At 42.6% G+C, this 13,303-nt stretch overlaps 1 protein-coding gene across 1 annotated transcript in view; it reads right to left on the bottom strand.

Moving 5' to 3' along the window:
• Positions 1–13,303, bottom strand: part of LOC103544518 (solute carrier family 28 member 3) — a 62,121-nt gene that overhangs the window by 37,126 nt on the left and 11,692 nt on the right. The window lies entirely within an intron of this gene.

Raw genomic sequence — 13,303 nt, 5'->3', positions numbered from 1 at the left:
TGTGTTAAAATGTGCTGTGTTTGGTTTAAAGCAGTCTCTGGTAGTATGAGCACAGGGGAAATGCCTCCTCTTGTGAGGCTGGTTTTACTTTGAGGAACTGAGTGAGGTGTGCTCTGGGAGGGGTGTGCTGACCCCCAGCTGCTGTTTCCAGATGTGACAAACGCCTGGATCATTTCTCTTTTAACTTCTTTTGGAGGGGGATCCAATTCTTCTCCCATCTCATCCCAGCTTTCCTTTTTATAAGATACTTTTTATATGGCAACAGATAGACACATGGTGTCAAGTGGGTCCCTATCTCTTTTCAGGAAATGTCCCCTGCTAGCTCTGTCAGCTGTGACCTTGTCTTTGAAAAAAGAACAAGAATATGACTTGATTTTAACTTTAGGTCTCTGACTGGCCCCAAGGATCTAGACAAAATTACAGTTCCAACTTGTGTTGCATTTTCCATTTATTGAAAGACAAGAGTGTGTAAGTGTGAATAAAATCTAACTTCGAGCACACTCATGATTTGTGTATAAATGTCTTGTTGCCAAACTGCCCTTTTGTGTTACAGTTGTTTACATCTTGCTTTAGCACAGTTCCTTGCACGTGGCAGACACTAACAATTACTGTGGAATTAATGAACCATAGTGATTTTAATTTTGCACTAACTGGTACAGCAGTGTAAGACCTCTAGGAACTTGGTATACAGATATGGCAGGGAGGGACAATATGTACAGTATGGAAAGATGACAAAGTGTTGCTAATTGCTGAAGCTGGCTCATGGATGCTTAGAGACTCATTTACTAGTCTTACTTTCATGGATGCTGAAAATATCCTTAATAAAAAGTCAACAATAAAATGCAGAGTAAATTGGTAGAAAAACAGGACACAGGTAGCTGAAGTGGCTAGTCCTCAGGGTCCCTAATTACATGTGTAATGAAATGTAAGTGGAAGTGGAGCCCTGAGTGGGGCAGCTCAGGGACGCTCCTGAGGAGACGGCTGGTCGGTGCTCTTTGTCCCTCTCCTCCTTTCCTCCATCCTGCAGCCTGGTGTGTGGAGGGTCCCAGCTGGGCCATGAGCACAAGGGCCTGGTCCTGCTGATGTCAGAGTGGTGAGCTGGGGGCACTTGAGTCCTGAAAACCTTGAGCAGTGCTTCCCCTCCAGCTCTCTCCTTCCTACTGCCTGACTTGTATCTGCAGGAAACAGACTCCTCTTTTGCTATTTTTGGATTTTGCTATTATTTCACCTGGATTGATATAATATTTAGTAGGTACAAGACACTGGGTTAAACCCTTTAAAAATTCTGTGTTTGACCCTAAGAGGCCTGTGAGGTGGGTACTGTGATCTCCATTTTACAGATTAAGAAACTAAGGCAAAGGTAAGTAATCTCTTGACTGAGCTGCACAACCGGGAATGGCTGAGATGGGATCTGAACTCGGACCTTTCAACCACAGACTGCATCGTGCCTGTGGTGTTTGGCCCTTGGGCCAAGACCCTCTGGCCTTGGGAGTGTCTAAGCGCATAGTAGTGCACCTAAAGGTTAAACTCCCTTTCAATGAAGCATACCTGATTTGAATTCTAGATATTAAAAGACAAGAGTAGAAATGACAGAGGTGGTGAGAGATTCCTGAAATGCTTGTGGCCACTTTTAAACTCTATTTGGGCTCTGGTGGTCATTTCTGAAGCCAGAATACTGGCCCTCCCACCCAATAACTGGTTTTAGGTAGAGGCTATCCTTTAAATAACATGAGTGGGCACGCCTGCATCTGTGGACACGTCTTGTCTCCATGATTAGTCTGATGTTTGTTCTTCCAATTGTGTCTGTACCACTCACTCTGTCTCTCCCTCCCCTTGTGGCCCTGATGGCAACATGTGGCTTCCATGTCTCAGCTTTTGTGGCCAGGCTTTCTCTGCTGCAGACTCAACATCACTGTGCCAGGGGAGCCCTTCTTCCATCTTTGTAGAAACTGCTCTGACTGGCGTGCTCTGACTGTGGGACTGGCCTTGCTGAGGGGCCACAGCCTGGCTTTGAGGCCTGGGGCCAGAACAGGCACCTTCACCCCCAGGAGACTTCCCTCCTGACCTTTGGTTGGACGGAGATCGTGTAGGTTTATGGGAAGACGGGACTTGTCCAGCAGGCAAATGTGATGTTGACAAGGACCCCGAGGAGTCGCTGTGAAGACCTTTAACTGGTTCTAGAGCCTGACACTCACACAGTCTTCCTAGAAGCAGTCAATGTGGTGCACTGTGAGAAGGGTGACGCCTGAAATGTCGCCACAGATGTCAGAGTCCCAACGCCTGTGACAAAAGAGGGCATGTGATGATGTCAGTTGTACTGGGGACTGTGTAAATCTCTATTGTAGATTTACACCCACTGGACTCTAAGCCGAGAAGCCAGAGACTCTGTCCCCCATTCTCTGCATAGCACAGTGCCAGGCATGAAGTGCTCAATAACCGTTTCTGAAAGGATGGGAAACGCATTCCTAGGGGCTGTTGAGCTGATTATAGAAGCAGCTAAAACAGTGACTCTGCAGCTGAGTAGAGACCACAGTACAGGACAGCTTTCTCTACTTCTCCAAGACAGTTCCCTTGTGTTCTAATATTCTAAGACTTCGGTACCTAAATCAAGGTGTCAGAAATACATCTCCACTTTCTGTTTTTCTGAGCTTCTTCAATGATCTTTCTGTATCCATTTCTCTGGGCACAGGATGGGACTAGACCAGAGCAACTGCCTCAAACAGTAACTTAAAATTCCAAAGTGCAACAGAAATAGGCCATAGGAAGAGCTCATCATAAACCTGAGGTGACTGCTTTTTGGAATATTGATAAATTATCTATATTATTTGGTGCTCCACTGTGACGAAAAGCTTGGGTTACATGGTCCTACCCGCGTTCAAATCCAGCCTTAATTTCTCGAGGCCTCATGCCCTTCTTCATGGGAATGTAGGATTCCTCACCTTCCTCATGGGGCTGTGGGGCTGTTCCAGGGCCACACATAGTGAGAGCTCATTGACCTCTCTGTTGTTGCATGGTTTACTTTACTACTCGCTTGCTTGTTCTGGAGAATTTGCAGTCACTTTGTTCTCTGTTGTTGAAATTTGGCTGGTGAAAAGTGAACCTCTGTTTCGTGAATCTGATCTCTTCAACTGCTTGACATCATTCCTCTCTCCCTCCTTTTTGCTTTTTTTTACTTTATAATCTGCAAATGTCAGATTCTTTTAAGGCCATTTCTCTACAATGTTTTCCTCCAGATTGCATGGGCTTTGCCTTGGAGTGATTGCATTTTCAGAGGCGGCATTCCTGAAGTCTTTGAGCTTCCCATGGCCCCGATCCTCCTGCTCCTGTAACTTCTGCCTCCAGGCCTGGGTTTAAGGAATCCTGAATGTGAGTTGTGGCTGCTGGCTAGACCGTTCCTCCCTGGGGTGTTCCTGCTTTTCCGGCTGGCCTGGGTGGGCTTATAGACCGAGAGTGAAGAGGAGCAGTGCTGTGGGAGGGAACCACCTGGTCAGCTTGAGGCTCACTGTCACACTTCCCTGGCACAATTCTCTGTCGCCCTGAGGGCTCTGAAGGGGCTTTGAATTGGGTACAGGGAGTCAGGGCTACAGAACACTGATGATCTTCTCCCCTTAGGATCCTTGTGAGCCAGAGGCAAAGGGAACCTCTAAGTCCAGGATGTGAGGGAAAGGGGAAAGAGGCCGAGCTCTGTGCCTGGAGGAGAAAAGTGAGAGGAAGTTCGTACACATCAGATTCACAAAATAAAGTGAGCACGCAAGTCCTCCTAGAATGTGGTTTCTCCAGCGAGCTTGCTTGAGGAAGCTCGAGGAGGAACTTCAGCCAAACAAATGACAAATGGAGAAATTAGGGCAAAAGCAGTGACAGTGTGTGTTGAATCTATTCAATAATTTAAATCTAAAACAACTCCAGGAATTCTGATTCCAGAACAAATTGTAAACATAACCCCTGACAATGTAGAAAGGATAATTGGAAAGGTACTTGAAGGAGAAGGAAGAGAGAATGTGGAAGGTAGAGTAAGTAGACCAGTTTCCTTATCTTCCAACTTCTAGGAGCTGAAAGAGATTGTAAGTAATAGTGTTGAAGATAGAAAGGTAAACGCTCAAAGATACACATTCAGCTAAAATCAGGTGGTGGAAGAGAAGGGAAGAAAAAAATTTTGTGATTACCACTCATAATCTTGATCTGGTTATAAACGGAACAATTAAAACAAAACAATACAAGTCTTCAGAGGAAACCAAACAAAAATGAAGAACATGCAAACCACACAGGGGAAAGACTTTTAAAAAGCACAACATGAAATATGGTGAGAGGAGCCAGGAACAGACGAGCACATCTGGCAAATCAACAGTGGATTTGATGGAGTCAGATGGAGCGACAACAGCACAGCCCTTGACTGAAGATGACTCAGACGGGTAAACCTGCGGTGGTCACGATCTCAACCAACCCGAATACAGGACCAGAAAAGCAACAAACACATCCAAAAAGAGGCGGTGGTCAGGACACAATCTCACACTCCGAGAAGCAGGGCTCTCTACAGACAAACGGCATAGATGAACATAAAGGAAACACGAGAGAAATACCTAGAGACACATTTGGAAAGAGGCTGAGGGAAGCTTTAGGTCTGCGACAGATCAAGTGGGCAAGAGAAAGGATGAGGAAGACCAAGATAAATAACATGAATTTAGTGAACATCTGTTGAACTCTTTACCCAAATAGAAAACATACTGTGGCCAAGACTGTTAGCTGTCCCCAGTGTCTCTTCTTCCTCGTTTCCTTTAGAAAGAGAGCCCTGAATTTTAGCAGAACGTAAGATTTCCCAGAATAAAGGCACATTTCCAAACCGCCCTGCGGCTGTGATTACGTTCTCCTCTGTGAAGGAAGCCGCGTGGAGCTTCTGGGAATGGTCCTAAAGCAGGACAACTGGTGGAGCCTATGGACCCTTTCAGAATCTTTTAAAATACATAAAATTAAATATATATGATTAAAAGGAAATCAATTATATCAAAATACAGTTATTAAAAGATTAAAATTAATTTGTGATAAAATAACATATATGCATCTTTATTAACACATTAAAAACACACACACAATGCCAGACAAAGTCCAGTGGGAAGTTCTAACTACCTTAATTTCAATGCCATGGGTGTAAATTACATTTGAGATATTTGCAACAGCTAAGAATTCTTTTTACTACTTGCATGTGTTAACTCCATGCAGTGAGGGTCCTTTTGCATCTTTCACGTCCATTTCAAACAAGCAGCTCCGCCTCCTCTTGGTCTGTGGAACGAAGTGCCCCTTACCCCCTCAGGCCATGCTCCCCTGCCCCTCCCCCACAAGAATGTATCTCTTAGTTATGAAGCAACTATAAATGGATACATCTGAGAGTATGGACCTTTTTTCTTATTTGAAATTGGATATCTTGGTTTTACTTCTGGATCCATTCATATTATCATCCAGTAAATCTATTAGTGGGGAAAATAAAATAATAGCCAAGAATATAGGCCTTAGCATGGTGTTCATATAGGTTCTTGAAATAAACAGCAGATGGGTGATGTTTAAGCATCTTGCAATTTTAATTGCCTCTGAGGCTGATGTCATATGATTTTTCTAAAAGTGGTCATGTTTTCTTCAGAATTCATCAGAGTCCTGGGTTATATTTAGAAGATGAAATGCAGATTAGCTTCCAACGTTAATTCTGGTGCCAGAATAGACAGGCTCATGTAGGCTGGACATCAGTGGTTGCTGCATGACATGTCCACTTGGAGGCCCCACTCCATCTAGGCTGTAAGATGCAGCTGCCACGAAGGCCAACGCTTGGCCCCACTTCTGATTCTGGCAATCTGTTGGCTCTGAAAGCAGGAACCTAATTAAAAGCATTAATATGCTAAACTAAGGTCTCAATTTTATGCAAATGCCTACTTCATATATTGTCTGGGGTGGTTATATCCAACGTATAAATTCAACTTTTGTCAAAAAGAATTCTAGGGTCACTAGCCAAGATTGGGACAAATTGAGCACGAAAAAGTCAAAAACATGAATAACGTCTGAAACTTACTTGTGTCACAAAATGAGATGGATTGGTGGGTGGATAGAGGGTAGAACAGAGGAATAAATGTGTGAGAAAGCAAGTGTAGTAAAATATTACTACAGGATGTAGGTGGTGGTGTATAGGTGTTCACCATGAAATTCTTTCAACTTTTCTGTCTGTTTGAAAATTTTCATAATAAAGTGTTCAAAGAAAAAAATAATGTTGGTAATTGATTATAAAAGAATGAGTAAAAGAGAATGTTAGTCCATAATGATACTCAGAGAGAAAAAGAAGAATAAAAGAGAAATCTATTCTTTTAGGAAGAATGTGAGGTAAGGAATGTTAAAGAAATGAAAATCATCATTTTGCAGCTCCCAAAGTACAATTGATTCAGAAAAGGGTCCTCAATGGATGCTAAAACCATTGGGTGAAATGTGTTGGGGAACTGAATATTCACATAGCCTGGAAATATCACCGCCCAGGTTACCTACTAATTAGAAAGAGACAAACCTACTTTGATAATGAAGCGGTCTGCTCATCACAACCCCAACCAAGTCAGGACCAATGGTGGAGTTCAATTTCTCCAAATGCGCTGAAGTATCTTTTAAAATGTCCTTTTTAGGTGCAGTTTCCAGATCCCGGGGCTAAAAGTCATGTACATGTAGAATCACACATTCCAAGACATCACTGCCCCTCTCCTGCTCGGTTGCCTTTCACTCTTATGGTAGCTTTTGATATTTGTGTTGATAATTTGAGTTTGATATTGTGTGATTATTTCATTCTGGTTCTAATGTCCTGTTATTGTTTCTTGCCTTTCCTTGACTTAGGCTGATTTGCCTGAATAGAGGAAGACCCTCCCAGAAGAACTTCTACTATATATTTGAGAGAGGGAAGACCGGAAGTCTCAAGACACCCATGGAGAAGCTAATCCTGAAAGCAATATGGCAGCACCTGGACTCCTGACTCTGGGCCGGGCACCATGCCCTGTGCTTCCCCCAACACACCTTACTCAACCACTCCTTCGCTTGATTCTTGAAGATTTGCGTCTTTATCAATTTTTCATTGCCCTGAAGCCAAGAATTCATAGATAAGCGTCCTTTCTCCTCCCATTAAAAACCAATCTTCTATCTACACTTACTGGTTGCTATTGCCTGAATGTTTGTGTCCCCCCAAATTCATTATGCTGAAATTCTAACCCCCAAGCTGATGGTATTAGGAGGTGGGGCATTGGGGAGGTAACTAGGTCATGAAGGTGGAGCCCCATGAATGGAATTAGTGCCCTCATAAAAGAGACCCCACGAAAATCCCTAGCCCCTTCAACCATGTGAAGAGACAGCGAGAATGGGCTGGCTATCAACTGGGAAGAGGGCCCTCACTAGACTGTGACCATGCTGGCACCTTGATCTTGGACTTCTAGCTTTCAGAACTGTGAGTAATAAATTTCTGTCATTTATAAGCCAATCGCCTGTGGTGATTTGTTATAGCAGCCTGGATGGACTAAGACACTGGCTGCATTTCTTGCCTCATATTCACTCTTCAACCCATTCCACTATGGCTTCCACTTCTACCACTCCATGGAAATCACCCTTGCCAAAGTCATCTATGGTTTCCAGGTCTCTAAATCCAGTTTTCATCATACACAGTGGACCTCTTCCTTCTTAAGATATATTCTGATCCCTGACTTCTGTGATATCACGCTTGTCTAGTTTCTTCCCACCACCCGGACTTCTTCTCCCTTTCCTGTACCCTTATCAGCCTTTTCACTAAACTCTTAATGTTAAGAATACTTCCTTGGGGCTCCATCCCAGACATTCTCATTCATTCCTCTAACAAGTATTTATTGTGCACCTACTGTGGGCTAGAGACACTGTGTTGGTTGCTGACATTGCATATATGCTGCTTGTTCTCAGGGAGTTTAGAAGAAAACCTGTCAGCCATAAATTATACAATTGGTTATTTAATTATAGTCATGATACAGACTATTAAAAAGGTGAAAGTGCTATAACTGGAATGAACTTGGCTGTGTCTGAAATTTCAAAGATGTAACCCATTTAGTCCTGGGAGCACTGAAAATACTCTTACCAGCAAAACGTCTTCCTATAGTTGAGAAAAACATAAAGAAACAAGGATATAATCTTCTGAATCTATCAATCAAAACTAAAATCAAAGATTCTCCTTAGTCCCATTTCCTTCTCTGCTTTATTTTTAGTGGGCAAATCTTCAGTCTGTCTGAAGAGGTCAAAATTCAGACTGCAAAATGACTATAGATTGTTTTTTGATCATAATAATGCTTTCACCATTGGCCCACCAGGCCAGCAGTGGGGAGTCTTTTTCCTGTAGAGCTTCTGATCTTCAGACAAAGATTAAGTTAAGAAACATTATACACCATCTAATATTTATGCATACAAAAAGATATGAAGAATATAACAGCTGTCTGTGAAGCAATTTGTATAGACAAATCACTAAATGATTTACTTCTAAAATTAAGAGCAGGAAACATGGCTTCAGCTCTTTCTTAAAGTCTGTTATTGGAGTAAGACGGAATAAGAAGGAGAAAAATGGAAATAAGAAGGGAGAGACACAGGAGGTGTCAAGAGATATTAGAAATCATTAATGATACCTTCATCTTACAACTTCATCATGTTGTATCATCTTGAATAGCCCCTATGCTATTCAAAATCCCATTTTGCTTTTGCCATCATTGGCTTGTACAGTGAGTATCATCATTTGGGACCTTCTTGCAAGTTCAGTGACATTGACCTCAAGTCTACATTTGATCCATGCTTTAGCCACACTCCAGCCCTGTTCATGTAAAGATGTGTTTTATGCCAAAGCATAAAACACGTCTTGAATCACCTGCAAGATGAAGCCTGGGTTGGTTGTACCTACCTTACTCTTGTGCTATTTGGAGAGTTATGGTCATTTCCATAAATATTAGCCTTACTATGAACTGAACTATTTTATGCCAGAGCAGTTGATGGTGAAACACTAAAAGAGGCAACATCGTTATGTCTTAGGCATTTGCATTTGCTCACATTCAGAAAAAAGTTGCTTTTTGGTGATTTCTAAAATCACCTTGGCCATCAAGCATTTGTTTCCAAAGCGTGCTAAATGAATGTAAGTTAATTAGAAATGCATGGAATAAATTTACAGAATTATAAACATTTTTTAAGAAATGTTTGACTACATAAGAAGTGGATCAGAATGAACCTGAATGTTTGAAAATAACTTCATGAAATCCTGTGAAGTGACATAGATGTTGGGAGCCAAGTGGCCCCAGTCTGGCAGGGACCTAAAGGACTTGAGTTTTACATTTGGCTGACATGGTAACAATTCAAAGCTACAGGTTGGCATCTCTCATAATTTTTCCATCAGTGGATTCCAGTATTTTCTATTAGAAGAGGTGGACTTCACACCCAAATTTCAAATTTGGGTTTGGTCTGCACCAACATAGCATCCCCCAACTAAATGGTTTGATTGACAGTTGCTGACACTTGAGCAAATGCTAGGTGCTGAAGCTTCAGTTTAATCTCTCAACAGTCCTATGATGCAGGGTATTAGTCTCTACTTTTGGATGGAGAAAAGGGTGCAGAATTAGGTAACTTGCCTGAACGGTGGGCCTGGCAGTCTGGCTCTGAAACCTCAACTTTTCACCCAAAGAATCTGTTTTGCCGTCTTCATAATGATCCAGTATGTGGCCTCATCATCTGTGTCTATTGTCACTCCCCACCCGAGTCTGGCTCTTTTCAGAAGCTCATCCCTTTCCTCCCTCTCCCACTTCCTCCCTAACAAGAAGCCCTTGTCATCTCCAGCCAAGGTCAAGGCCGCATAGAGTAGAGTCAGGACTTGGATCATTGTGGACTATCTCTTACTCCCACCTGTGCTTTGTCAATTCTTCCTCCTCTACTTCTTTCTTCCCTCTTCTCTGACCTGAAGATCTCATGCTTTGCAGGGGAACAAGGAAGTTGCCATCTGGGCCAACAGGAAGCTTACCCTTTGCTGTCTCCTAGAAATGTCTTTTGTTGGCTTTGTGTGTGTCTTTGTTTCTCTATCCCTTCCTTCCTGGATCCAACATAGCGTGTAACTAGACCTTTGCCCCCATTTACTTAATCTGCGTGGGTCTGGCCCTTGTTTAGGCAATTTTTTTTCAAGCTTCCCTGGCTGCACAAGTTAGAGCAGTGTTCTGTAACCAGCTTCCTCCTTGCAAATGTTTCTGAACCAATGGACTTGGGTGGATGAGAAATTTAGGATGAAATAAATTTAATTAGAAAAATAAGAATCTTTTAAAAGCTAGCAAAGTTGTAAAGTGGTATAACTGAAGGGGAGGGACACTGACAAGGAAGTGGGACCCATTAGTGGACAACTGCACAACTGTATTGGAGTGTTGTGTGCTCCCAAATTTGAGCCGTTCAGGAGAATAAGGCAACTGGATGGTCTGGAAGGGGAGCAGATATGTATGTCTGTCTTGGCCCTTTTGGACTATGACTGACACTTTCTCATGGTGCACAGAGCTTGCCTCACATTAACGGGTTGCTTTCTGATCTCATTTCATGGAGAAGTTTATACCATTACATTAGTTACAACTCCTTATAACCTGGCTGGCTAGTTTATTACAGAATGTTCCTGAGTCCACAGAGTATAGAAATTTAGTTTTAAACCTAAACTTATCATTGGTTTTGGATTCTTGGGACCAGGATTTTGAAATTAGCAAAGAGCCTTGAGGTAAATCAGAACTGGCCTCTATTCCCATCTGCCTCTCTTTACCACCTTTCTGTCTCCCTGCTCATGCCTCTGCATTCAGGGCCTTGACTTCACATAGTGTAACATGGAAAAAAGTAGTTCTTGACACGGTAGCTTGGGAAATTATATCCTTTGTGCCCTACTGAATATACTCCTTCCACCTAGCACAGAATAGGTGCTCGATATATATTTGGGAATGAGTGAGTAAAGAAATGAAAGTCTGTAAGTATTCATTTGGAACATCTGGAAAATACTCCCCAATTCTCAGTCTAGATGAGATCACCTTCTGTCATGAACAGCAATTTTACAAATTGTGTTGTGCTCGTTTGCCATTGTTAACTAATCTTAACCAAAGAGTAGCTGTGTTTCCAGCTCCTAGCATAATGCCTTGCCCCATGTCAGAGCTCAATAAATTTTTTTTTTTCTTTAAAGATTTTATTTTTTCCTTTTTCTCCCCAAAGCCCCCCGGTACATAGTTGTGTATTCTTCGTTGTGGGTTCCTCTAGTTGTGGCATGTGGGACGCTGCCTCAGCGTGGTCTGACGAGCAGTGCCATGTCCGCGCCCAGGATTCGAACCGACGAAACACTGGGCCGCCTGCAGCGGAGCGCGCGAACTTAACCACTCGGCCACGGGGCCAGCCCCAGAGCTCAATAAATTTTTATTGAATCAATAAATGTCACGCTTTATGTCAAAGAGTTTTGACTCTTGGAGCAAACAAAGCCTTGAATTTATAGAACCAGGGGATTGGAAGGAACATTGAGAAGTCTTCAGCTACTTTTCCCTGTTTCCCAACTTAATCATTCCTGGTAATCATCTACTTTGTTCCTGAACACCCGCAGGAGGCTCCTTAACCATGTGACTCACAGGATTTTCATAAGAAATCTGTCTCTCTATTTACCTCCCAAGGGCACAAAACATGCATACTGTGATACTTAATTTGTAGTAAATATATATTTGGTCTTCTTTCCTTTTCTGGCATGGAGCTCCGAAAACCATCAGAATTTTCTTAGTGATGAGTGTAATAAAGATGTCTTTTGTTACATTAATGAGGTGACTTTGGGAAAGCACTCAGGTAACCTAAGGATGGGAGCTGGTTGCCAGGGGACACAACCATGTGATTAGAGGTTGAAACTTTAAGTGCCATCCTGACCTTCTAGGAGGGGAGAGGGTCTGAAGATTGAGTTGAATCACCAATGACCAATGATTTAATCCATCATGCCCATGTAATGAAGCCTCCATAAAACCCCAAAAGGAGGGGGTTTGAAGAGCTTCCGGGTTGCTGAGAGGTGGAGATTTCAGGAGAGTGGCCCACCTGGAGAGATCATGGAAACTCCGTGCCCCTTCCCACAACGTTCCTTATGCATCTCTTTCATCTGGCTGCTCCTGAGTTCTATCTTTTCATAACAAACTGGTAATGTGGTTCCTGAGTTCTATCTTTTCATAACAAACTGGTATCCTAATAAGTAAATGTTTCTCTGAGTTCTGTGAGCTATTCTAGCAAATCAGTCAATCCCAAGGAGGGGGTTGTTGGAACATCAAATCTATAGCCAGTCAGTGAGAAGTACAAATGATAACCTGGACTTGCAACTGGTATTTGAAGTTGGGGGTGGGTGGGTGGGAGAGGGTAGTCTTGTAGGATGGAGCCCTTAACCTGTGGGATTTGACACTATCTGCAGATAGATAGTGTCCGAATTTTGGTGAACTGTAAGATACCCAGCTGGTGTTGGAGAATGGCTTGAATTTGTGAGAAAACCAGCCCCCTAGACACATACACACACACTGGAATTAGTGACCAGAACCTTTATATACCATCTTTTTTAAAACTCTTTTTCAAAGGAAAAACAAAGAAAGATTAGGCACACCAAGGCTATAAGTGGCTTCTGAGTCGAACACCTTAGCCCATGTGTGTAGTGGAATTAGCTGCCTCCAAATAGGGATCCTCTCTTTGAGTGGAAATCATGCTGCACTATGTCTGCCTATACGTGCGATCTGAAGACAGAGTTCCATACTTCTGTGGCACGATTGAGATTTAGGGTTCATACTCACAATTCTCTTTTCTGTATAAAATTCCAAATGCTCCCAACTTTGATTTTGTTTTTCAATTTGACAAATAACAGTTTAGCTAGCATCCAGGGCCAGGTCTCATCAACATCAACACTGCCTGGATAAGATGGGTCAGCAGGTGCCACCACCCTCATTCTAAATTGAGGGACTGTGGGGTGGAAGTTTTATAATCAGTAGTGAAAACAAACAAATAAATAAATGGCTAGAGCATGGTAACAAGTCTTGGTTCTGTCCTAACTGAGATAAGAGTATTTTTCTGAAAACCTCTGCAGCCTACACTCTGAAGGTTGGGGATGTGTTTTCAGAACACATAGCCTTGTGAGTCAACTGAAACTGGTGTTCCCATGGCTGGTCAGGGAATTCTAGTCATAACTGACATGACATCTATAAAGAAATCCATGAAGGACCAGAGATGGATAAGAGACCAAGTCTTACTACATGCAGTCAACATGTAGAGCCTCAGAAGAAGCCTC

Source organism: Equus przewalskii, unplaced genomic scaffold, assembly GCF_037783145.1.
Source record: "Equus przewalskii isolate Varuska unplaced genomic scaffold, EquPr2 contig_R1908, whole genome shotgun sequence".
NCBI classification, from domain to species: Eukaryota; Metazoa; Chordata; class Mammalia; order Perissodactyla; family Equidae; genus Equus; species Equus przewalskii.
This window is presented reverse-complemented; position numbering and strand designations above follow the sequence as displayed.